This window comes from Chlorocebus sabaeus, chromosome 22 (genome assembly GCF_047675955.1).
Source record: "Chlorocebus sabaeus isolate Y175 chromosome 22, mChlSab1.0.hap1, whole genome shotgun sequence".
Lineage (NCBI taxonomy): Eukaryota > Metazoa > Chordata > Mammalia > Primates > Cercopithecidae > Chlorocebus > Chlorocebus sabaeus.
In genome coordinates this window covers 14,365,078-14,389,836 of record NC_132925.1, presented here as the reverse complement: position 1 = coordinate 14,389,836, position 24,759 = coordinate 14,365,078, and the positions used below count along the sequence as shown (strand labels likewise).

The window sequence follows — 24,759 nt, the reverse complement described above, 5'->3', positions numbered from 1 at the left end:
CAATATAAATCCCTATAAATTGCATTCTATTGCAGTTTAGCCACACCCATTCAGTTACCTATGTCTATAGCTGCTTTCCTGTCAGAGCTGAGTAGAGGCGACAGAGACCATTTAGCCTGCAAAGCCTAAAATATTAGCTATCTGGTACTTTACAGAGAAAGGTTGCCAGCCCTGCTCTGTAGGAAGAAAACTGAGTATCTGATCCACTGTTTCTCCATTCCTTTTAATGTCTGATTCTCTTACTAAATGTTCCTTCCCGGATTAACGAGAACTAAAATAACTTACTCTCCTCCCCACCTCTACTGGAGAGATTTTACTGTGTGTTCCACTTCACAAGTTGCATGTCAGGCAAATCATGCATATAATTCACACTTTAAATGAGTTAATTATTTAAGTGTTCAATCTTTTAGTCGGTCTATCAGCCGGCATTACAAGGAAGAAATGAATAAACATGAGGGCATTTCATACTCCTCCCCCCATCATTCATTAGAAATGTTTCAGAGCCTCATTAGTCAGGAGCTTAAGCAGCCTTTATAGTAGGTTGATAAGATGCCAGACATTACTTTCCAAACTACATGAGTCTCACCTAAATGGAGGGAGTGAAATTTCTATCAACTCAGTAGAAATTAACTGTGACTCAGCCTCTCATTGCCTTTCTCTAGCTCTTCAGGAAAATCTAATTCCATCTCTGTGATTTATTTAAATTGCTGGAAAAAAAACCGTTAAGCGAATAAAGCACTTGGATGCATAAAATGATGTGTCAGTTGCATGCCACGGAGTGCTTTCTGTTCTATCACCAGGAAATAAAAGAATAAGGAAAAATGGGCAGTCTTTAAAAGGATTTTGCATCAGACACTGCACACTGCAACCCTCTCCTGGCTCCTAAAAGCCTGGGGTGTTGTACTTTTTTTCTTTTTATGGCATTAAGACAGCAAACATATTCTCCTGCTTTGAATCCACTTTCCAAAACATGCTGTTGCTTTTGCACCAGCCGCACCTCTTGAATGACTCATGTTGCGAGGCACACAATATCCACAAGTCTTATCCGCCTATGGGTTTCCCTCCACTCTCGTAATGCATGTGTTGCAAGAGTGCGGTGGGCAGTGACTTTAAGAAAAGTCCCCTGGGTCCCGAAGCTTTGGATGGCATTTATCATAATGCATTTTTATGGTGCCTCCTGCAGTTTTTCTGGTCACATCTGGTTGTTGTGCTCATTTAGGACTTATTGAAAAGAGCATTGTGCTTGGAAAAAGGAAAAATCACTTGAGAAGGGTAATGAGAAAGGGTTTTGTGCTTCCATTTTTTTTTCCATAAAATGCCAAGATCTGTCAGTTAAATAAAATGAGTGTCTTTTGAATGTTTGTAGTTTTTGCACTTATTCTTAATGTTGTAAATCCCAAGAGTTCGGCTGAAGTGCCCAGCGCCAGCGTGGCATCTGTTTGTGGAGGCGAAACAGATTAATTCGTAGCCTCCTGATAGCTGCTTTGAGTTCCAAGGGTTGAGAGTGTATGCCTATTGGGGAGAAATGTTTATTCTGGCAGCAGGGGGAAAGGACAGAGAATTTGGGCCAATATGAACAGAAAAACATAATGGAGCCCCGTGCTGCTGCTGAAATTGAAGTCTGCCCACCTCCTATGAAATGGTAGTGCTTGGCAATGAAGTACTGCCAATGGAAAATAATGAGCTCTCTCATTAAAAAGTAATCGTTTGTAAAGTAAAATTTCAAAGCATAATTAAGGAGCTTGTGAAAAGTGCTGGGAAAACGGTAGCCTAAATGTCAGTTTTGGGAGTTATACAAGTTTATATATGGCTAGCAATATTTGCTGGCAAGGTTTGAAGGCTCACCTAAAACTTCAAACTATTTTTTCTTTATAATTCTGTTTTCCTACTTTCTTTATCACCTATTGTTGATTACGTTCCTCTTGAATTTATGTACTAGTACATTTTAAACATTTAAGAAATATGTAGATTAAGTCATGTAAAAACTATCAAAATATGCTTATGTGAAAGCCAATCACTGCAAGCCTGAGGATAGAGTGATTTCGTTTCCAACACAAAATTTTGATCACGTGGTCACTCAGTGGGATAGCATATTTGAAATCAGGATTGCTCCAGAAAATCTAGGGTGGTGGCTACCATAATGAAAAGTTAAATATAATATTGTATATGCCTTTATTCTCAGATAGTATAGTAAACCACGGTAGCTACTGTTTGTATGCTAATATGCAAGCATCCTTTTCTCCTTTTCTGTTGACAAATACTGCCTAATCCCCCATCCTCTGGCAAAAGAATGACCAAGGTTTGGTCATGGGAACACACCATCCTGTTTTGGTCTCTGTGATTGGTTCACTGGTAGGTAAGTGATCAACCAGGGCCCAACAGAGGACTTTCCTTGAATTGCAATATGAACACTGAAAGGAAAGGACTGTCTCCCTTTTCTTTGGAGATGCTAAGCTGGTATCCTTCAGGATGGGGTGGTTACCAGCTATCTTGCCTGCTAGTAGAAGAAAGCTCAAAAGCAATAGGGGGGATTGAGGCTAACACAAAATTAGAGGAAGTGCTGAGCAGTGGAGAGAAAGCAATCTGAAGATACCATTTGTGTCCTGGATCTGGTCATACCTGGTGCCATTTACTCTTCTTTTCTATAAGGTGGTGGATCAACAGAGGCTAGTGTTTTTCTTAGGCTAGTCTGAGCCAAGTTTCTGTCCCATGTAACTTAAAAAGATCTGACCAGCTATCTTGCCTGCTAGTACAATAAAGCTCGAAAGCAATAGGGGGGATTGAGGCTAACACAAAATGAGAGGAACAGCTGAGCAGTGAAGAGAAAGCAATCCGAAGATACCATTTGTCTGTCCTTTATCTAGTCATACCTGGTGCCATTTACTCTTCTTCTCCTTACAAGGTGGTGGATCAATAGAGGCTAATGTTTTTCTTAGGCTAGTTCGAGTGAAGTTTCTGTCTCATATGACTTAAAAAGATCTGACAATCTGTCAATAGGCACGACAGTTTCTCATAAAAACTGCAAGGTCTAACTACAATGAGAAAGTTATTGAAACTGTGTTTAATCAATTCTATAGCAACTGTATACCAAAGGATAATACAATTTTCTTTTTCCTAGTTAAAATACAGAGGATATTGAGCAGGAAGAAAGGTATGATTAATGATATCTATCTTCAGAATAGAAACACCACAGAATAATGTTAGGTGTACAGACCACCCCAGAGAGTCTACAGCATTCATATAAAATAAGGAGTTTAGAACTATAAGCCAGACAATAGCTAGCATATTTAGCTGGGTTTTTGGAATTTAGGGCTTTTGTGATTTCCCAATATTTACTATTTCAGCACCCCATATACATTTCTTCCCATTGATTTTTTAAAAATCCTTTAACATTTTCCAGTCAGCATCATATATGTAAAAACCGAGGATACGTATGTAAAAGCAAAGCAGTATCTAGGGCTGGGTAACTAAAATTCAGAGAAAGAAAACTTTTTAAATAATGATTTTAAGGTTGTTGTTCAATCTTAAAACTTGGTGTATATATACGTGCTGACAGCACAGGCACTTCCTCAGCAGCATAGACCATAACTGAGCCTAGTTAGCAAGACAAATTAGTCAAAAAAAGGAAGCTGCCAGATGGTGTACATTGTCAATAACGCCCATCTGTGAATTATGAAGCTGATTTGCGGGTGCATTTGGTGCTTCTTTTCTTGGACAGCAAAGTAGCTGGTAACATCTTTGTAGAGGTGCCTGGTATGCTAGTGACTTCATAGGTAACTTTAATTTCTTCCCAGCCTGAGATTTTGAAGAAAAGTTACTTCTTCTGGCCCAAAAGGATCTTGTACTGCACTAAAGGAGCAAAATGTGGCATCATTTCTTGGGCGTTATAGAGAATTGCTCTCCTCTTTTAAAAACCAGGAAAATCATAAAATAAGGACTTTAGAGCATTAAACTGCAACCTGGACAAGGAGATTGATATGCTGAGTCACCCAAAGGGACCAATCTTCTAGAGAAAAAAGAAGTTTGGGTCCAGCCAGAAAGCAAAGAGAAAGGAGAGGCACAGGGCTCTCAGCTTTGGCAGAGCCCAACTTTGGCAGTGTGCAAACAAGAGGGAGCCTTCCACCCTTAACAGATTTCAAGCAGTCTTAGTTCCACCAGTAAGGTTATGCCTAAGGTGGAAATGGCATATGGAGGTTATAGGCAACAGATTTTGAATCTCCAGGTAGGTACGTAGGTGTTTCAGGCTACCTTATTCTGACACCTTTAGGTAGCTTGATTGTGCTGATGCCTCTTATTCTGATTCCAAACTCAACAAGCATACTTTTGACTCCAAAGTTGGTCAATCCATACTGCAGAATTTTCTAATGATTTCAATGTCATGTATTTTTACAAACATGATAGTAATTTCAAAATTAACCAATAAAGTACACAGGGATTATTATTGTCTTTTCACATATTAAGTTAAACCTTATGAATTGATAATATTTAACTATTTTTTTTATCTACAAAACAGTACGTTCATTGCTTGGCTGGCTTAAGAAAATAAATAAATAACACAGGCTTCAAGGATTTGTGTCCATATGTCACTTAGTTTTTGTTGCAAGCTAATAAACTGGTATTCCACTGTCTACCTCAGAATCACCTGCCTTTTAGTTAGAATAATACGATAAAACTTCCACAGAATCAGGGAAAGTCAGAGATAGAAGAAACCAGATAGCAAATGTCCAGTTCTCTAGTTTTACAAAAGAGTAAACTGAAGGCTAGGCTAGTTAAGAAGCTCATTGAAAGATGCAGAGTTTGTTGGAGTCAGAAGGAGAACTGGGGAACTTTGCTTCTGGAAGAGTGGTCTTGCCACTATATTGATCAAATACACTATGTATCCAGAAACGGCTAAGAGGAGGGGTGGGAGGCAGGGGACAAAAAAAGACTGTAAGGGAAACTAAGTCCTGTTCCAGCTCTCCCTTCAAGTTTTAACAGTTTATACTTCTGTTATTATAAGCACTATACAAGGCACTGTACTATTAAAAATATATATGATCGTAGTTACAATGTTAAATATATTTACTGTTAAAAATTTGCAAAATGTGGCTGGGCACAGTGGCTCACGCCTGTAATCCCAGCACTTTGGGAGGCTGAAGTGGGTGGATCACTTGAGGTCAGGAATTCAAGACCAGCCTGGCAACATGGTGAAACCCAGTCTCTACTAAACATGCAAAAATCAGCGGGGTGTGGTGGAGGGCGCTGAGGAGGCTGAGGCAGGAGAATCACTTGAACCCAGGAGGCAGAAGTTGCAGTGATCCTAGATCGCACCACTGCACTCCAGCCTGGGTGACAGAGGGAGATTCCATGTCAAAAAAAAAAAAAAAAAAAATTGCAAAATGCACAAATGTATGCAAAACAGTGAATATTACCTATATAATCCATTCAAAAAATCAATATTGATATTTGACAAATTTCTTTTCAGAATTTTTTTTTTTTTTTTTTGAGACAGTGTCTCGCTCTGTCATCAGGCTGAAGTGCAGTGGCGCAATCTCAGCTCACTGCAACCTCTGCCTCCCAGGTCCAAGCAATTCTCCTGCCTCAGCCTCCCAAGTAGCTTGGATTACAGGTGTGCACCACCACGCCCAGTTAATTTTTGTATTTTTAGTACAGACAGGGGTTTCACCACGTTGGCCAGGACGGTCTCAATCTCCTGACCTCGTGATCCACCCGCCTCGGCCTCCCAAAATGCTGGAATTACAGGCATGAGCCACCGTTTCTAGGCATACATTTGTGTTTTATTCTCTCCCCAGTAGGTTAACAATGCTCTTCAAAGAGGAGACAGAATCCAGGGGGATGAAAAACACAGAAGAAAGCCATTCTCTGCTTTTACTAATCATGTGACCTTGGATCATTAATTAACATCTCTTCCACTCATGAGGTCAAAACAGATCCTACTTCTTCACAAAGTTAGTGAGGATTTAATGACATTAATATTTAAAAATGCTTAGAATAGTGCCTGGAATATAAGTGCTACATAAATGTTTATAAAATAAACAAATAGGTGCTCAATAAATATTTATGGAATAAATGAATATATATGTATGTACATAATTTTAAACTATAATACTTTATATAGACTTTATATTCTGCTTGGTTCATTGAATAATACATTGTTAGCATTTTCCTATGTTAATCAGATAAATCAGGCCAGGCACAGCTCACATCTGTAATCCCAGCACTTTGGGAGGCTGAGGTGGGAGGATTGCCTAGAGTTTGAGACAAGCCTGGTCAACATAGCAAAGCCCTGTCTCTACTAAAAAATTTAAAAATTAGCTACATATGGTGGTACATACCTGTAGTCCTAGCTACTCCAAAAGCTGAAGTTGGACAATCACCTGAGCCCAGGAATTTGAGGCTGTCATGAGCTATGACCATGCTACTGTACTCCAGCCTCATGGACAGAATGAGATCCTGTCTCAAAAAAAAAAAAAAAAAGAAGAAGAAGAAGAAAGAAGAAGAAGAAGAAGAAGGAGGAGGAGGAGGAGGAGGAGGAGGAGGAGGAGGAGGAAGAAAAACTCCTATTTCATCAATTGTTCATTTTCTACTGAATGATTCCTACCAATGTCCATACTGCTAATATCTGCAAGGCTAACATCCTAAGTCTTTGATCACGTTACCTCCTCAATGAGCCCTACCCTGGCCACTCTGCAGCTGACAACGCTAATCCTTATTACTTTGCTCTGCTTTTTTATTTTCCTCCATAGCACTTATCACCTTCTAACATACTGCATTGTATCATTATTTGTGATATTTATATTTACATTCATCCTTCCTGCTGGACCATAATCTCTGTAAGAGCAAGAAAATTATTTTTTTATTGATGTACCCCAGCCTCCTAGAAGATTACCTGTTACAGAGTAGATGCTCAGAAAATATTTGCTAAAGGGAAAAGGTTTCCTCCTCTTATTTTTCACTATTATAAATAATTCTGTGATGACTATTTCTGTAAGTAAAGTTCTCTTACAGCACCTATTTATTTCTTTTATACTTCTTGAAGTGAAATTATTGGGTCAAATGATGTGAACATCCTTAAATATCCTACTATTTATTGCCGAATAGTTTTCCAGTTCTCCCTTATCCAATCCGATTCACAAATTGTGGGGAGGAGAGACGATGTAGCAACCAGCCTTCTCTGTGTTGCCGCCACCCTGGCCAACACTGAGACACCTCCTTCCCCCAGGAATAAGAACTTGCCAATTTGATTGATCCAAGTCCTGGACATTGATAGGGCAAAACATATTAGTGAATGAGGTGAATGTGCATTAAAGCACGATGCATCCATGTGCATCCCCTCTCAAGTAGTTTTCTATATTTGAAAACAACCCATAAGTGCAAACGCACACCTCTTGAAGCAGCTAATTATCTCCTTATTTTTCCCTTTGACTCAGCCTATTCTTTTCCTATGCATAGGTTCTAGGTCGATATTCTGAAAATGTAATTAAAAATGTGAACCTGAATGCACAGAGCTCATTAAATACTTGAATATGCTTCTCATGTGACATAGATTTTTAAATGCTCTGTTATCTTAAATTCTGTTATCTGAATATAGCTTCATTTGTTTCTATTCCTTTAAAATTTTGCTATTTAGAATATAATGCAATATTCTAGCAAATGTCTGAGCAGAGTATGGCTATCACCCTCCTCTAGATAGCATTCCTGTGTTAATGCCCATTAGCTTTATTGGCTGCTACAACACCCTGTTGGTATATTAAATTTCCTGCTGAATACATCTCCCATTTGGCTATTTGTGCTGACACCTAATCTTCGGTTCTCTATACTGGTGTCCTTCTTTTTTGAATTTAGGTTCAAGGTCTTATATAATGCTAGTGACCATGGAAAAGAGTCTATTATATACCCCATAACAACCATTTGTTCATCTCTAGATAGTTTTGCTACCTCAATTGTAATTTCATGTTTATAAGAAGAATTATTCAGAAAGAAAATGAGATATGGTATATTTTATGTGAGGTACATGCCATACACAATCAGCAAGGGATTTTTCAGCATTTTCTGTAGCAAAATTCTAAGCCAATTCTAAAGGATGCTGACTGTGGAAAACTGACACAGGAAATAAGTCAGCAAAAGAATTTAAAACACAAAGGACAATGGGAGTATTAAGCACAAAAATGGCAAACAAGGTGGCTTATAAATTTGGGGAAATTAAGCTGTCATCTTTAAGCACGCATCGGTTAGATTTTAATTTTGCACCTGCTTTGCAGACAGAAGTTTTGTGTCTAATTCTCATGTAAACATTTTAAGCAATCAGGATATATATCTACATTGCTTTCATGGGGTACTTCTGGGAGAATTACTTTAATTACATTTAATCCTATTTAGGACTTATTGAGAGGCATTCTAACACAATAGGAAGAGTGGAAGTGGATAAAGTTCAGGTCAGGAATTTACTAAGTTTTTATGGATTTCTTAGGTTCTGTCCTCCATTATGTGATATAACCATTTTGTAGATAAAATACTAAAGTAGCAAACCCAGGAAAATAGGAGAAAGACACTATTAGTCACCTACTCTTGAAGAAATGTGCCTTCTTTGAAGGCTAGACTTGGTGAAGAATTTGTGAAATGACAAAGATTTGTTTTTTAACCTTTTTTTTTTTTTTTTTTTTTTTTTTTAGAGACAGGATCTCTCTCTCTCTGTTGCCCAGGCTGGAGTGCAGTGGCCCAGATATGGCTCACTGAAGTCTCAACCTCCTGGGCTCAAGTGATCCTGGCACCCCAGCCTCCCAAGCAGCTGGGACTACAAGCACATGCCACACGTACAACTAATTTTTTTATTTTTTGTAGAGAGGGGATTTTGCTATGTTGCTTAGGCTGGTCTCAAACTTCTAGGCTCAAGTGATCCTCCCATCTCAGCCTCCAAAAGCCGTGAGATTACAGGTGTGAGCCACCGTGCCTAGCGGTCTCTCTCCTTTCTTGCAATGCCATCACATTAGGAACTAGCTACCTTACTAGCTAGCTAATTAAAAACTTGGCATGAGCCATGGATTTTTATTATAGAAAACCTGTGCATTTATCTTATGGGACTTGGAGAAGCTTTCAATAATTCCTGAAACTCAAAGTACCTATGTGTTCGCATGTTGTACCTGAAAAGGGACATTATTGAAAGTGATTTATGGTTGCCAAGTTTCTCAGGTACCATGCAAAGATTCTGCCAGAAGTAGCCTTATACACCAAAGATTGCTCTACTCACAATAGCCTAGTAATTAAAAATGAATTCTGTGATCAAATTCTCTCTCTTCCCACTCCCTGGAAGTGTAAACTAACATCTTTGACCCTCCACTTTCTCATCTGTATAATGAGGATATAACTACTGCTGTGGTTTGAATGTGCCCGCTAAAGTTCATGTGTTCTAACTTAACCCTCAATGCCACAGTATTGAGAAGTGAACTTTAAAGAGGTGATTAGTCCATAAGGGCTCTGCAATAATAAATGGATTAATGCCATTATAATGGGAGTGGGTTAGTTATCTTGGGAGTGGGCTCATGATAAAAGGATATGTTCGGCCCCTTTCCTCTCTCTGTCTTGCATGCTCACTTGCTCTTTCACCTTCTGCTATGGAATGATGCAGCACAAAGACCCTTTCCAGATGCCAGCACCATGCTTTTGGACTTCCCAGTCTTCAGAAACATGAGCCAAATAAATTCGTGTTCATTATAAATTATGCAGTTTCAGCTATTCTATTATGGCAGCACAAAATGGGCTAAGACAACTACCAATAATAGATGTTTGCTTTAAGAATGAAATCATATACTTGCTTGTACATGAAGGCACTCAAGAAGTGCGTGATGATTACGTTCATTATCTACTGCTATGTAACAGTTACATCAAAACTTAATAGCTTCAAACAACAATAATCTTTTATTAGCTTACAATTCCTGTGTGTCAGGAGTTTGGGAGCGGTTTAGCTGGATGGTTCTGGCTCACAGTTTCTCACAAGACTATAAACAAAATGTTGGCCAGGGTTTCAGTCATCTAAGTTGTGACTAGGGCTAGAAAATCCACTTCTAAAATGGCTCATTCATAGGACTTTTGGCAGCAGGCCTTAGTTCCTTGATCCTCAGACCTATCCAGAGGACTGTTTTATTGCCCTCATGACATGACACCTGGTTTCCCTAAAGGAAATAATCTAAGAGAGAAAGGCTGTAGCTGTAATATTTTTTATGACCTAGCCTTAGAAATTACACATAATCATCTCTTATTGGTTACACACATCATCCCTATTCAATATGGGAGAGGACTACACGCTTGTGTAAAGACCACTGGCAAAGACCATTGGAAACCATCTAGCAGACTAGCTAACATGATGATGATAACTGTGATGATGATGAAGAGGAGGAGGATGAAGGCACAGACCACAGGAGATCAACAGCTTACCTGGAATTCAGAGAAAATATGTGATGTTACGTTTGCATTAGTGTACAGAAGAAAGAAGCTGGATACGCAATGTGAAACTTTAATAATTCTAAAGAACACCAAGAAAGTTTCTGAATGAACTGTTCTCTGGAAGAGCAACATAGCTTAGCAGTTCCCATGTTCCTAAAACATAATATATTCTAAACTCATTCAACAAATATTTGATATGTGCTGTGAATTACTGTATTTGCTTGGGATGCATCAGTGAATAAAGATCCCTGTCCCAATGGAGCTTGCATTATAGTGGAGCAAGAGGCCATAAAAAAGAATAAGTTGCATGGCATGCTAATGATACATTAAAAAAAATAGAAGATGCATAGTGTAAAGAGGATCTAGAAATGTTGGTGTGGCATATGGGGTTAGTTAAAGGACTAAATATTTGTTGAATGGATGAATGAACAAGTTATAGGCCTGCCTCTGGAGTCGCTGGGAGACAGATCTTTAAAAGTTATATGTTCACCACCAACAACAAAAAAAACAGCTTAAAACATGAATTGAAAGCAGTAGTTTAGAAAGGCTAGAACACATTGGCTCGAAGAGGTTCTGGGTCTCAGAACACCAGTGAGAGTAGCTGTTAGACTGGACACATTAGGAACCACACACAAAAACCACAGTACTGGACACTGCATGTCAATAGTGACTAGGATTATCTAGAACAACAGGATTCCTGTGAATAATGCTCAGCCAAGGGAAAGCGTGGTAGACTCAGATTCGGAAAAGCCTACCTCCCTGAACGCCTGTGATTTCTAGACCACACGGTAAGCCTTCATGACAGTATTACCATCTCCATTCCACAGAAGAGTAAACAAGTATTCAGAAGCCAAATGATTTACTAAGCATCTGACTCGTTACAAAGACATTGTTCTTTCCATATGGCATATCTCTTCCTCCAAGATCTTCTTGAACATGTGATGGGAGAAAAATAGTATTGGTAAAATATCTAAATGTACAAAGGCATGATTTGTGAGTTTTACATGTGGGACTCAAGAAGGGGCCACAAACTTAAATTTTGTAAGTGTCGTATAGTATGTAGTGTTTGTGCAGATCTCCTCTTCACATCTTGAAACAAGATTTCTTATGTTTCACAAGGTACAATGCGAAATAAGACTCAGAACTGTTGTTCTCTCCTGAGGGGTCTGTATATATAATGAAAATGACACGAAGCAACAGAACACAGAGATTACTCTGTAGACATGGAACTTCAATATTTTCCTTCCTGGATTAGTGGGAAGGTGGGGATTATACTCTTCAGGACACCCTGCACTCAACATGGCAGCGGTAGCTATGAATTTGGATCAAATGTTTTTCACTTCATCGGCTCTCTTGAGAAGTAAGCAGAATAAAACTTACCCTGAATTCCTTATTGCAAAATTTTATGTGAGATTATACTCATGACTATTACTTAGTAAAGGTAGAGTAGAAAATTTACTGTACTTATTTTTGACACACAAATAGCTTGACTGCTAAAATAACATGCCAGTGAGAAAGAGAGAGGGAGAAACCAAATATACATTTCCAAAGAAAGCTAGTGGTAGTTAGACCAATTTTTCTACTTGCAAAAGTTATAGACCTCTCTTTGTAACAATCGAAAAGAGAGAGAAACAGATAAAACAGCTAAAGAAATCATGCTCAAAATGAATGGCTTAGAATATCTATCACAACACAAAGAGACAGCTCTCATTTCCTAGAATAGTTTGGAGACTTCCTGCGTGGTCCAGTAGAGGAGTGCCTAGCCTAGTTTTGAACATGAACACATATGTCCTTGCTACCTGATATTAAGTAAGTGCACACGACATATTAAATGTATGCCAATAGCTTAAAAGTAAAAGAAGCCAGTTTTGGTTTGCCAAATAAACACCATTTCAACCTCATCTTGCTCTTTGTCAAAAAATGATGTATTCCTATACATAAATCATAAGCCCACTAAGCACAGCCTCATAATTTGACACCAATCTTTTCTCTTAACAGTCATTACTCAGGTTATCATCTTTGAAAGAGAATGGTGACATTTTTGCTTAAAAAAGAACTCATTTTAATTTTAATTTCTACCCACCGTGCATTTTAAATAAGGCAATGCAAGCTGTGGAATGCTTGCATCTGCCCCTATCAAGCTCAGGAAGCCAGTCCAGGGAAAGGAAGGGGGAAGAAGGGAAACACCTGTCAAGGCCCTGAGAGCCCAAGGGGGCACAAGGTAGGCAGAGAGGCCTCCGCTGATCAACACTTTTTGACAGATGTCGCATCACTGTTGCCATCTCTCTTTTGCCAAGTTTTAGCTCTTATCATATTCAAGAATTTAATTCTCAACTTTGAGAGGAAAAAAAGAACAGAGTCAATGTTTATTCCCCGTACTCTTAGCTCTGGTTTGCCAAGCCGATTTCTGAATATGTAAATACTTTTCTCATGGAGACGCAAAAGACCGTCTTCTTGGTCTTGTTAAAGAGAGAAATTAAGCCAGAATGTTCTCAGGGTAGGCTGGCAGGGAAGCCAGGGAGGTATATTTCCACTCCTGTAGCTGTTTAAGTTAGTTTAGACAGAAATCCTGACAAAATCACTAGGTGCACTTTGTGATTGCTGCTCTAGAAATACGGCAATACCTAGTTGGGGGAGAGGAGTGAATAAAGGGCTTTAAGGAAAAAACTGACTGTTCCACTGTTGACAACATTTCTGTCTCAAGGTAACTCACCAGCGAAGCAGCCTGCCAGCACAATACGTGGCTCCTGAGCAGCATGGGAATTGCTTAGCCATACTGAGATGATGGTGAGACACTCGGGGGTCATCAGGCCTCTTAGGCCTGAGCAGCATGGGAATTGCTTAGCCATACCGAGATGATGGTGAGACACTCAGGAGTCATTAGGCCTTTGAGGCCTGAGCAGCATGGGAATTGCTTAGCCATACCGAGATGATGGTGAGACACTCAGGAGTCATTAGGCCTTTGAGGCCTGAGCAGCATGGGAATTGCTTAGCCATACCGAGATGATGGTGAGACACTCGGGGGTCATTAGGCCTCTTAGGCCTGAGCAGCATGGGAATTGCTTAGCCATACCGAGATGATGGTGAGACACTCAGGAGTCATTAGGCCTTTGAGGCCTGAGCAGCATGGGAATTGCTTAGCCATACCGAGATGATGGTGAGACACTCGGGGGTCATTAGGCCTCTTAGGCCTGAGCAGCATGGGAATTGCTTAGCCATACCGAGATGATGGTAAGACACTCAGGAGTCATTAGGCCTTTGAGGCATTCTAATCTAGCAGTGCTAGAAATTTGTGACATTAGATGCTAAACAGTTGAGAGCACATCACCCTCGGGAAAGAGAAAAATATATTATTATAATACAGGGTGAAATATATGATTACTGCTTTGCAAATTTCCTGAAATAAGGCATATTTGTGTAGTACATGTGGAAAAGTGCTAAGGATTGATAAGCCGCTTTCTACAGAGCCCTTCCAAATAAGGCTGGAATTTCTGGTACATCTTTTTGCTCTCTAGGCTGCATTTCAAACAAAATAAAAAGCCCCAAAAGAAACTGACTGAGCAGCAAAGAAATATATAATCAGAATATTAGAGGGCCAAGGTCAACATTCCCCTACCACCTCGGTGACCTCTTTCCGAAGTCCCAAGTCTTTAGTAAGGGTCACTGGCACCCAAGGAAGTAAAACCTGTTAGCAATAATTCTGAGAGATAATCCAAGTGTTTTCCCTTTGATTGAGGGATACTATTGTGCTTGCAAATATGCTGAGGGCTATTTCTGTTGGAGATGAGTAGGAAAAGCAAGCACAAGCTAACTAGGTCAGGGGATTGAGCCAAATACCTTATCTTACCACTGTTTCTCAAGGAGGTTTACTGAACATCCCACTAATTCATTCATTCACCTATTTGTTCATTCAACAAGCATTTATTGAACATATACTATGTTGTTGACATCATTTTAGGGTGCCAGACATACGAAGATAAGATAAAATCCCTGCCTCTAAGGAGTTTACTATCCTGTAGAGATCTGCTTGAGCTGTTAAGATTCTGCAAGTTATAAAGATTAAGACTAAGAGAGGCCAAGCACAGTGATTCACACCTGTAATCCCAGCACTTTGGGAGGCCGAGGCGGGCGGATCACCTGAGGTCTGGAGTTCTAGACCAGTCTGACCAACATAGAGAAACCCCATCTCTACTAAAAATACAAAATTAGCCAGGTGTGGAGGTGCTTGCCTGTAATCCCAGCTACTCAGGAGGCTGAGGCGGGAGGATTGCTTGAACCCGGGAGGCAGAGGTTGTGGTGAGCCGAGACTGCACCATTGCACTCCAGCCTGGGCAACAAGAGCAAAACTCCATCTCAAAAAAAAAAAAAAAAAAAGACTAAGAGAAATTAAACTACTGAAAGGGGCCGGGCGCCGTGGCTCACGCCTATAAGCCCAGTACTTTGGAAGGCTGAGGCGGGCGGATCACAAGGTCAGGAGATCGAGACCATCCTGGCTAACATGGTGAAACCCTGTCTTCGCTAAAAATACAAAAAAATAGCCGCGCGTGGTGGCGGGCAACTGTAGTCTCAGCTACTCGGGAGGCTGAGGCAGGAGAATGGCGTGAACCCGGGAGGCGGAGCTTGCAGTGAGCCGAGATCAGGCCACTGCACTCCAACCTGGGCGACAGAGCGAGACTCTGTCTAGTAAATAAATAAATAAACAAACAAACTACTGAAAGAGTTTCTGGACAGAATCATGGATATTGATACAAAGGAACATTTTATTGGGTTTACTGAAAGTTATAATATATGAATGTGTAAAGTTTTCAATTCCTTATAAAATATCAATGTTGTAAGGGGCAAATTACTGTAAAGAAAAGGCTTTTTAATAAGGCCTTTTATTCTTGAACGGGTGAAGGAGTATTTTGCTTCTGTACTAAGGGGGTGCTGCAGTAATACCTAAAGGTGTCATTCAAACAGAACCCTTAGATGAGTGCACTGCTTTGATGCCTAGTACAGAGAAGAAACAGCACGTAATTGGGAATGTCGGTACTCATGTTCTAGTCTTAATTCTGCCATGAACTCATTATGTGACTATTACCAGAATCTTAACCACTTTGGAGGCATCAGCCTTCTTAACTACAAACACGAGGGATAGAATATATGATTAGATTTAGCTATAAGTTCTGTGATTCTTTGACTATTGTGTTCTTGAATCAACCAGGAATGAGTATACTCAAGAAGTAATGAAATCCAGTTAGGCTGCTATGGTTCTCCGCTTAAATCCTCTGTTCTTACCTCTCTGATAGCATCTCATTACCATTGAGCCTCCAAAATTAACAAATCCAATCTGTTTGCTGCTAAGATTGTTCTTTTCTCTGTCCTCTCTATAGCACTTGATTCTATTAATCGACGGCTCCTTCTTAAAGTTAGTTCTTTCCTTGGCAAGTATGGCACTCTCCTGCTTCTTTTCCATCTCGACCTATTCTTACAGACTGAGCTTCAACCGTACTAAACACCAGCTTTGTGAGAGCTTAGCCAGGGCTTTTCATTACATGCGGTGCATACATACACCTTGTTTCAATAATCCCCTTACAGCTTTCTTCCCATTGCCTTCCCATTGTCTTTCCAGGAGATTTCATTCCTACTCATGACCTGAAATTTCACTTCTATGTGTATACTGCTTGTTTGCTTGAAAATCCAATCAGGTATCGCCAATTGCCTAGAAAATAGTTTCACTTCTGTGCTCTTGTAACCTCAAACTCAACATATCTCTCATCAACTATTTGTCTCCTCAGAGTACTTCTATTTTCCTTTTTCAATCAACAGTAATACGGTCCACCACCTTTTTTCTTTTTTTGACAGAGTCTTGCTCTGTCACCCAGGCTGGAGTGAGTGGCGCGATCTCGGCTCACTGCAAGCTCTGCCTCCCGGGTTCCCGCCATTCTCTTGCCTCAGCCTCCCGAGTAGCTGGGACTACAGGTGGCGCCACCAGGCCCGGCTTTTTTGTGTTTTTAGTAGAGACGGGGTTTCGCCATGTTAGCCAGGATGGTCTCGATCTCCTGACCTCGTGATCTACCCGCTTGGACCTCCCAAAGTGCTGGGATTACAGGCGTGAGCCACCGCACCCGGCCAGGTCCACCACCTTTTATCCAAAACTCTCAAGCTGGATGTAATTTGAAATTAGATGTTTTCAAATATTAGAAGAGTAACATGTTATATATACCATATGTTTTTAACACTCCCAAGAGAATCTCAGTCAGCATCCAAATTTGTCCCTTTGATTGAGTTACTGTCATACTGACAAATATGCCAAGGAGTTGAGACAGAGAAATGGGCAAAGGTAGGTCGGGAGGTTGAACTAAATATCTTTTCAAAAATATGTTAATATTTGGAGAGAAAAACATATGTTTATTTACACAGTAAATATTCTCAGTCAGTCTGGGTAAGATTTTGCAACCAAAAGACTTCAGGTCAGATCACTGCATGTGTTATCCAAAAAAAAAACCAAAAAAAGCAAAAAAAAAAAAAAAACCAACCAAACAAACAAAGACTTTCAGAATTGTTTGGATCTAAGGATTGTGAATTAATATTAATGATAAAAATAACAATATTAAAATAACAATTATTTATTGGAAATTAATAATCACTCAAGTACCATGTTAGACATTTTATGCAATAACAATAATAACAGAGACATGCTTACAATGAAAGACTGTTATTTTCCTCATTTTGCATACAGGAAATCTGTAAATTACTACCATCATTTATAAATTATCCAGGCTGGAAATGCAGAGTCATTTTTGGTTCCTCTCTCTTCCCGTCCTCCACATCTAATTAGTCTTCAAATCCTGTTAATTCTTCCTTTCTATCAGTCTGTCCTTTTGGAGTCCCACTCCTATCATGTGACCTAACTCAGATCCTATGAACCTCTCTCAGACTCTTAATACTGTACAGTCAAAACCAGTAGCCTTCCTCCTCCTATTCAAACTTTCCCAAACCATTACTCTTCTTAAAGTAGTATATTTATTATGTATTAATTCATCTTTTCACAAATATTTACTCAATATCAACTCTGTGTGGCATTCCTCTTTTGAAAAAGCTTCAATGGGTTATTATTGCCTTTTGGATTAAGCCCACACTCCTTGGATTCATATTTGAGGCTCCAAATAATATCTACACTTTCAACTTTATCTCTTCCTATTCACTTAGTTGAACTCTGGACTCTAGCCACTGCACCATTCATACGTTACATTGCATGTGCTTCTGTGTTTCTGCTGAAACCACTCCACCCTCCTATTATATCGTCTTCCCTTCTCTTTATTTGGTGATACCTTGCCCATTTCTGTGGATTTAGCTATGCTCTCCTACTTCCTTTTGCCATCCTTGACCTCTCTCCTCTCCAGTTTATAATTATGACTCCATCCTTTCTGCCTCCATTCACTATTCATTTGTCTTATAATTATATACTAACTTCTAGTGCTATTTAACTTTTCACATTTGTGAAATGTGAAAATGTGTCTTACCTTTGCAACCAAATTGAAGATTCATTGAAGATAGAGATAATTTTATATTTCTCTGTACTCCTCTCATAGCTGAATATAACTCATAAAACTGAAAGTTGTAACATATTTTATGTTTCAATGACTTGTGACAGGAGGAATGAGAGAACCAATGTCTTCCTAACTCTATATCTATTTAAACATTTTTCTCTCTTTGTCAGTGTCCTAGATCATGATAATAATAAGAAAACAACATAGTAGAGTTATCTCTAGAAACAATATAGAGGGAAAACAGTGCATTGATATAGTTTGGATGTTTGTCCCCTCCAAATCTCATGTAGAAATGTGACTGTCAGTGTTGGAGGGGGGCCTAGTGGGTGACATTTAGGTCATGAGAACACATCCCTCATGAATGATTTGATGCCCTTCCTACAGTAATGGGTAAATTCTTGCTCTGTATTTACAAATCCAATGGTTAAAAGGAGCCTGGCACCTCCTCTCTCTCTTACTTCTTTTCTCACCATGTGACGCCTGCTCCTGTTTGCCTTCTCTCATGACTGAAAGCTTCCTGAGGCCTCACCAGAAGCAGATGCTGATGCCATACTTCTTGTACAGCCTGCAGAACCATAAGCCAAATAAACCTCTTTTGTTTGTAAATTATCCAGCCTCAGGTATTCCTTTATAGCAACATGAAATGGACTAACACACATACAATCAAAATTACCTTTGAAAACCTCTTAGGAAAGTGCTATAGTAGAGACCACCAGCTGTCAATAATAGTAGTGTCAATAATAGTAGCTGTCAATAAAAGTGCTATAGTAGAGACCACCAGCTGAAAACCTAGTTTCTCCTCTAATCTTAGAAAAAAATGTTTTTCCAACTTAGCACCTGATTATATAGTTAAGAGCCATGCTATATAAATAATATGTGTATGTAAATAATAGAATCATAGAGCGGCAGGATGCTCACAGTAACAAAGATGTACAGTGAGGGAACATCAGCTAAAAACCTCTCATCTGTTACTCAAAGAAAGATTGTTCTTGGCGTAGCTGATTCAGGTGAGCACTTAAAAGGACCAGGTGTCTTTCCTGAAGGAAGAAATTAAGAGATTCAGAGTGAGAGGCTTAGGCATGAGGCCATGTGACAAGGACTTGCGAGTGGCCTCTAGTTGTCGAGAGTGGTTCCTAGTATGAACACTGAACCTCAGTCATGTACCTGCAAAGAAATTAATTTTGCCAAAAGTTTGAGCGAGCTTGGAAAGAGATCTTTTTCCAGGAAAGCTTCTAGATAGGGGCATATACCCAATTTGCACCTTGATTTTAGCCTTCTGAGATCCTAAGCAGAGAACCCAACTAAAATATTCTGAACTGTTGACTCATGGGAACTGTAAGATAATAAATTTGTGTTCTTTTAAGTTGATAAGTTTTATAATTTGTGATGCAGCAATAGAAAATCTAATACATCATCTGCTTTCTATACATCAGGTGTATACTAAACACTTTACATCTATGATCTTTTTAAAATTGTTTAAATTGACATATAATAATTGTATGTATTTATGGGGTACATAGGAATGTTTCAACAGGTACAATGTATAGTGATGAGATCAGAGTAATTAGCATAGCCATCATCTCAAACATTTATCATTTCTTTATGTTGGGAACATTCAATATTCTCTCTTCTAGCTATTTAAAAATATATATTATTGTTAACTATAGTCATCCCATGGTGCTATGAAACACTAGAACTTGGGCCTTCAGGATCTTTTAATTATCCTTATTGTAGAGTTGAGAGACATTGAGAGACATGAAGTTTAAAGAGGTTACACGATTTGCCCACATTTGCATAACTAGGAAGTAACAGAGACAAAAGTGTACACCCAGACTTACTATCAAAGTCTATTTTCTTAACCACCTCTGATGGGGAAGTTGACCATTCTACTGTAGCCTTACTGCCTCAGTTAATGTTCTGAATATCAAACTCTCTTTGTGCTTTCATCAACCTCTGTTTGAATTTTTACTCCTTTCTGCTGAGAACTTTCTTCCTTTGTTGATATTCAAAAGAACCTGTTAAATTAATGTATTTCATTAAACATTTATGAAACATGCACTACAGGAAAGCAGGGAATGAAGAGTTAGGGGAACTCAAAGATTCATAAAACAGCTTCTGACCCTCAAAGTTCTTACATACTGGTGGGAAAACAAACTCATACACAAAAATCACAAATGAGTAAGTCTAGCCTGAAGATTCCAAAAGAAAACATTCTGTGAATTCACCTGACAAAGGGGCTTCTGTAGAGAAGATACAAAGACAAATTTATACAACTATTTTCAATGAGACTATATTCATGGGAGTTTCGGAGTTCCACAAGATTAAAAACTAAAGAAACCCTCGATGAAAAAAAATAAAAAGAATAAAAAGAAAAAAAAGGGAGAAAAAGAAACCCTCAACTAATTGTAATGTCTACTTGTAAAATTGATGATGAGACTAGCAATAGCTTCATTTATTGTCTGCTTACTATGGGCTAAGCAATGTGCTAAGTACCTAAAGGTATTACTTCTTTTAGATTTCACAAAATGCCTGTGATATAGGTATTATCATTGTTCTTTTCATTGCTGTTATTCTAATTTTACTGATGAGGAAACTAAGATATAAAGAGGTTAAGTAACTTGCCTAACATCACACAGCTAGAAAGTGGCATAGAATGCAAACTCAGGCAGATTGACTCTGGTAAATACACCGTTAACCAGTATATCTTCTACAACATGATCATTTTATTACAGAGGAAGGATAATGAGAGAATAAAAGCCACATGGAGAATGGGGTAGGTGAAGGGAGATACACAGAGAAAACTGCTGCAGTTGATCACAGAATTTAGCTGTGTTTCTCAGCACACAAGGCAAAATGGAAAATAATATAATTAATATAGGCCAAGTAATCTGAAAACATTCACTGAAAGCTAAGAGAAATTAATAATCACAGGCCTACACAGGGTAGGGTTGGAGGGGAAGGCAGAAGGGAGGCTTTGAATGACATGGCATATAACACCTTATATAGGATATTTTTAATGTGCTAAAATCAACTCTTACTTAAACCAAGAATAAACTAGTAAAATGAATTTTTGTAAAGACACATGGAAATGAATTTACATTGTCCATTTATGTACTTTTTTACTTAACTGGATGCAAAAGGGAGTGGCTAGTTAGCAGTGGTTTTCAAATTGCAGATTCCAAATCATTAATGGGTCATGAAATCAATTAAGTGGAGGTGAAGGTCAGTTAAGTGGAATAGTCTTCAAAAAAATTATACATATATATGTACATGTATATATACATATATATGTACATGTGTATATATGTGTGTGTGTGTGTAATACATAACAAGTTTAAGAATAAATATTTCTGTATGTCTATAGGCTTACATTGGTATGTCATCTTATAAACATGATTCAAATTCCCTAAAAGTCTGAAAGCCACTGCCTTAGCTTTGACTATTCATCTTGCCTATCACTTATCTCAGCTGGGCTCTTGTCAAAAGCTACATTAAGAATAATATCAGATTGAAGTCATTAGAGAGTGCTTATAATGTATTTTGATTTGTTGATTAAAAAGAGACCTTCATGCTTTAGATTTCAGAGAGAGTGGAAAGGAAGTTGTTTTGTAATTAAGGAGGTTTTTATTTGCACAGAAAGGGGGAGTATCTCATTTCTGCAGAAGGGAATCACAAGAAAGTGTGCAGGATGAAAAAAAAAAAAAAAGCATTTCCGTTTCTCTCTCTCTCTCTCTCTTTTTTTCCTTGAGACTGGGTCTCATGCTTCGTTGCCTACCAGGCTAGTCTCAAAACTCCCGAGCTCAAGCGATCCTCCTGCCTCAATCCAAGTAGCTGGGATTAAAGGGAGCTCATGTCTGGCTTCAAAAACATTTATCATGAAGCATGAGATCTATTTGATCTCTTCAAATGCATGAGTGCCTCCCTCACTCTTCTCTTAGGGTGTCCTGGTCACACAGTTGTCCGGGTGTAATTATTAATACCTTGCTTTTCTACTCTCAAAAATGTCTTAGTTGGATGATAAATTACATGGTCCCCTTTTCAGAGCAAGGAGCAAATGTCCCTGCCCTGGAAAGATGTATTTGTAGAGAACGGCTATACCAAAAATATTCTGTCCTTTCATTTAAATTATAACTTCCCTGTGCTTCTCCTTCTCCTGGTAAATCTTCTAAGATATACTTGTCAGAGGAGATTCCTTGTTTTCCTACTTAGCAGTATCAATAAAGACCATAGCACCATTTCTCAAACTGAAGCTCAAGGACTTGAGGATTCTCAGATGACTCTCTGCTAACTGAGCTCCCAGCGAGAACGTGGGTAATTATATGTTTCATACTGAAGCTATTCTGAATTTTTAAAGATATAATGTAGGTATATTCTGTATCATCTGGAGGGTCACTATGAGATTCTAGTGCTTAAGAAGGTGTTTATGTTATTATCAAGTTAACCCCAAGCAGTACTATTTTAATATTTGTGAAATAACTTGAAAACACTAAAGCTGTTTTTAATATATAAATTCTGTATTTATGGAAAGTTGAAGAGAAAATAGCCTCATAAGACACTACAGAAAAATCAAGGTTTTTTGGTAATTCAAACAGAGAAAATTGGTGGAAGAATTGAAAAATCATGTGATGTACAATAGCTAAGACACACTGAACACTAAAATCCTACAACTAGTAAGTACAGTGCTTTGATTTCATGAGGCAATATAGTTTGAACAGAACAGCATCATCTGAGGTATTAAATTAATGCTCTTTATTTTAATTTTATTTTCCAATTGTTAACAATGTTTTAGAGCTTTGTGGATTTTAAAATTGTATAAAACTATACGTATACAGAATTTTTTACAGTGTTAAATTTGTTCATTTAAAATAAGTATTTTAATAAAACACTGGAGTCCTAGAGAATGTTTTCGCTCCTTTATTATATGTGGTACTTACATTACCAAACTTTGCGATGCAGAAGAGTGAAAAACACCATGCTTGGAAACAGACTGGTCTGCTGTGAAAGAGAAACAGAAACAACCGCGCTTTCTGTCATGTTGGCTTAATAGAAATGCCAGTTTAGCAAAATGAACGTATTGCCAAGAATGTGAACATAGCTGGTGGTACTCTTCAACGAGGTTCTTTCACCTTTTCCTCCCTTGTAATTCCCATCACCTTCTCATGCTTTATTTGCTCCTGTATTTATCACTCCTCTTAGATCTATTTTGCTTCTCCACTATTTTTTTTTCTTTCTCCCTTGACTTTTGTGTACAGTTTTAATCCTTTGCCTCAGCTGCAGTTACAGGTCAGAGGACTTTTACAAAGAGAAGAGACACAATCAAATAAAACACCAGTCATGTAAATGCCTGGAATATAGTAATGGCTCAAAATGTATTGACTTTTCTTAGAGATAACCTATTCTTACTTTAAAAATTAGGCAGCCAAAGTTTAGAAAGTTTTAGGCCTATTTAATGTCACAAATTCAGTTAAAGGCAGAAGTAGTTCCAGATCACACTAATTTTTCACATTAAAAAATACTCTGGGGTAACTGATAAGATTATGAAGATTAATATTTTTCTATCATTTCTGTGCCACCCCAACAATCTATTTCTTGACTGTCCTTGAAGTATAACTTCTTTTTCTATTTTAAGATATTCTCATTTGCTGTTCTTTGGATATTCCTTGTAGGTTTGAAGCATCCTCCAGAAGACAATTATGGATTTATCCATTGACATTCCAACCTTATTATTGAGCCTATTTCATTCTGAAATTTTCCCACACTGTATGCATGCTTCAGCATGTTCATAATGTAGTGGATTCTCTATTTAATTTACATCTCTCAGTTCAATGCACAAGGTTTTGAAAGTGGTTTGACTATTTCTTCAATTCACTGTGGAAAAACTAAGCATTGCAGCCTACAATACAGATACATTGTTACCAGATAGAAGTATGAGAACAAAAAGACAGTATTTTCAAATTTCTCGTTCACTGCGAAAATACCACCAGGTGCCCTAGTAGAATTAGCAAATTACTTAAAGGGTATCCTAACCAATGAGCTGAGTTGAGACACTTTAACCACTGTGATAATTAGGTTTCCTCAATAGGATTACTCAAATTTCTATGAAAAAAGTAAAAGAGAATGTAACTTGTGTGTGTGTGTGAAAGAGAGAGAGAGAAAGAGAGAGAGAGATCAATCCAGCTTTCAAAGCAAGACAGCTTAGTATAATGTAAGAGCTCAGACTTCCTCACGTAGTTAAGTGGGAGTCACTGACATATTTTAATCACAATAATGACATGATGGAATTTTGTTGTAAGAAGAGCACTTTGGCAGCAATAGAGAGTGTAGACTGTGAGGTATGAGGCAGTAGGTAAGAAGATGAGTTTGAAAGAAAATTCAATAGCTCAGTGAGCTTAACTACGGGAATGTCAATGGTATTAAGAGAAAAATAATAAGAAAGACAGGTCTTGGTTATTATCTAGAGGTAAGAGTGAGGAAAGGCAAAGAGAAAAATGGAACATTACTTCCAAGTTTCTAACTTGGTGGTGGCTGGTGGTGTTTCTAAATCAACTGAGGAGAAGAGGAGTATGAGTCAAGAGGACATTCACTCTGATAGCCACAATTTTCTCAAGCAATGAGGAGGCAGGGGCATCTTCTAAAGAAAACAGGAGAGGGTTTATGTGGGAGAGACGTGGAGAATAGTCCAAGTTTCAAAAAGTCACTAATGAAAACAGAAAAGAAAGCCGGCCAAGGAATAGTCAAAGTTTTTGAGCAGTGTAAAAATCTTAGGTGAGCATGAATTTGTGGTAAA

General features: G+C 38.4%; 1 protein-coding gene across 3 annotated transcripts in view; it reads right to left on the bottom strand.

Annotated features, from left to right (window-relative positions):
* NSUN3 (NOP2/Sun RNA methyltransferase 3) overlaps positions 1-24,759 on the bottom strand; it is a 211,465-nt gene that overhangs the window by 115,188 nt on the left and 71,518 nt on the right. The window contains exon 6 of one of the 3 annotated variants that reach the window (XR_012090519.1): positions 22,907-22,967. The exons of the other annotated variants lie outside the window; for them this stretch is intronic. The gene's annotated coding sequence lies outside the window, so the exon portion shown is untranslated. The remainder of the gene's footprint in view (positions 1-22,906; positions 22,968-24,759) is intronic. 3 annotated transcript variants of the gene reach the window in all.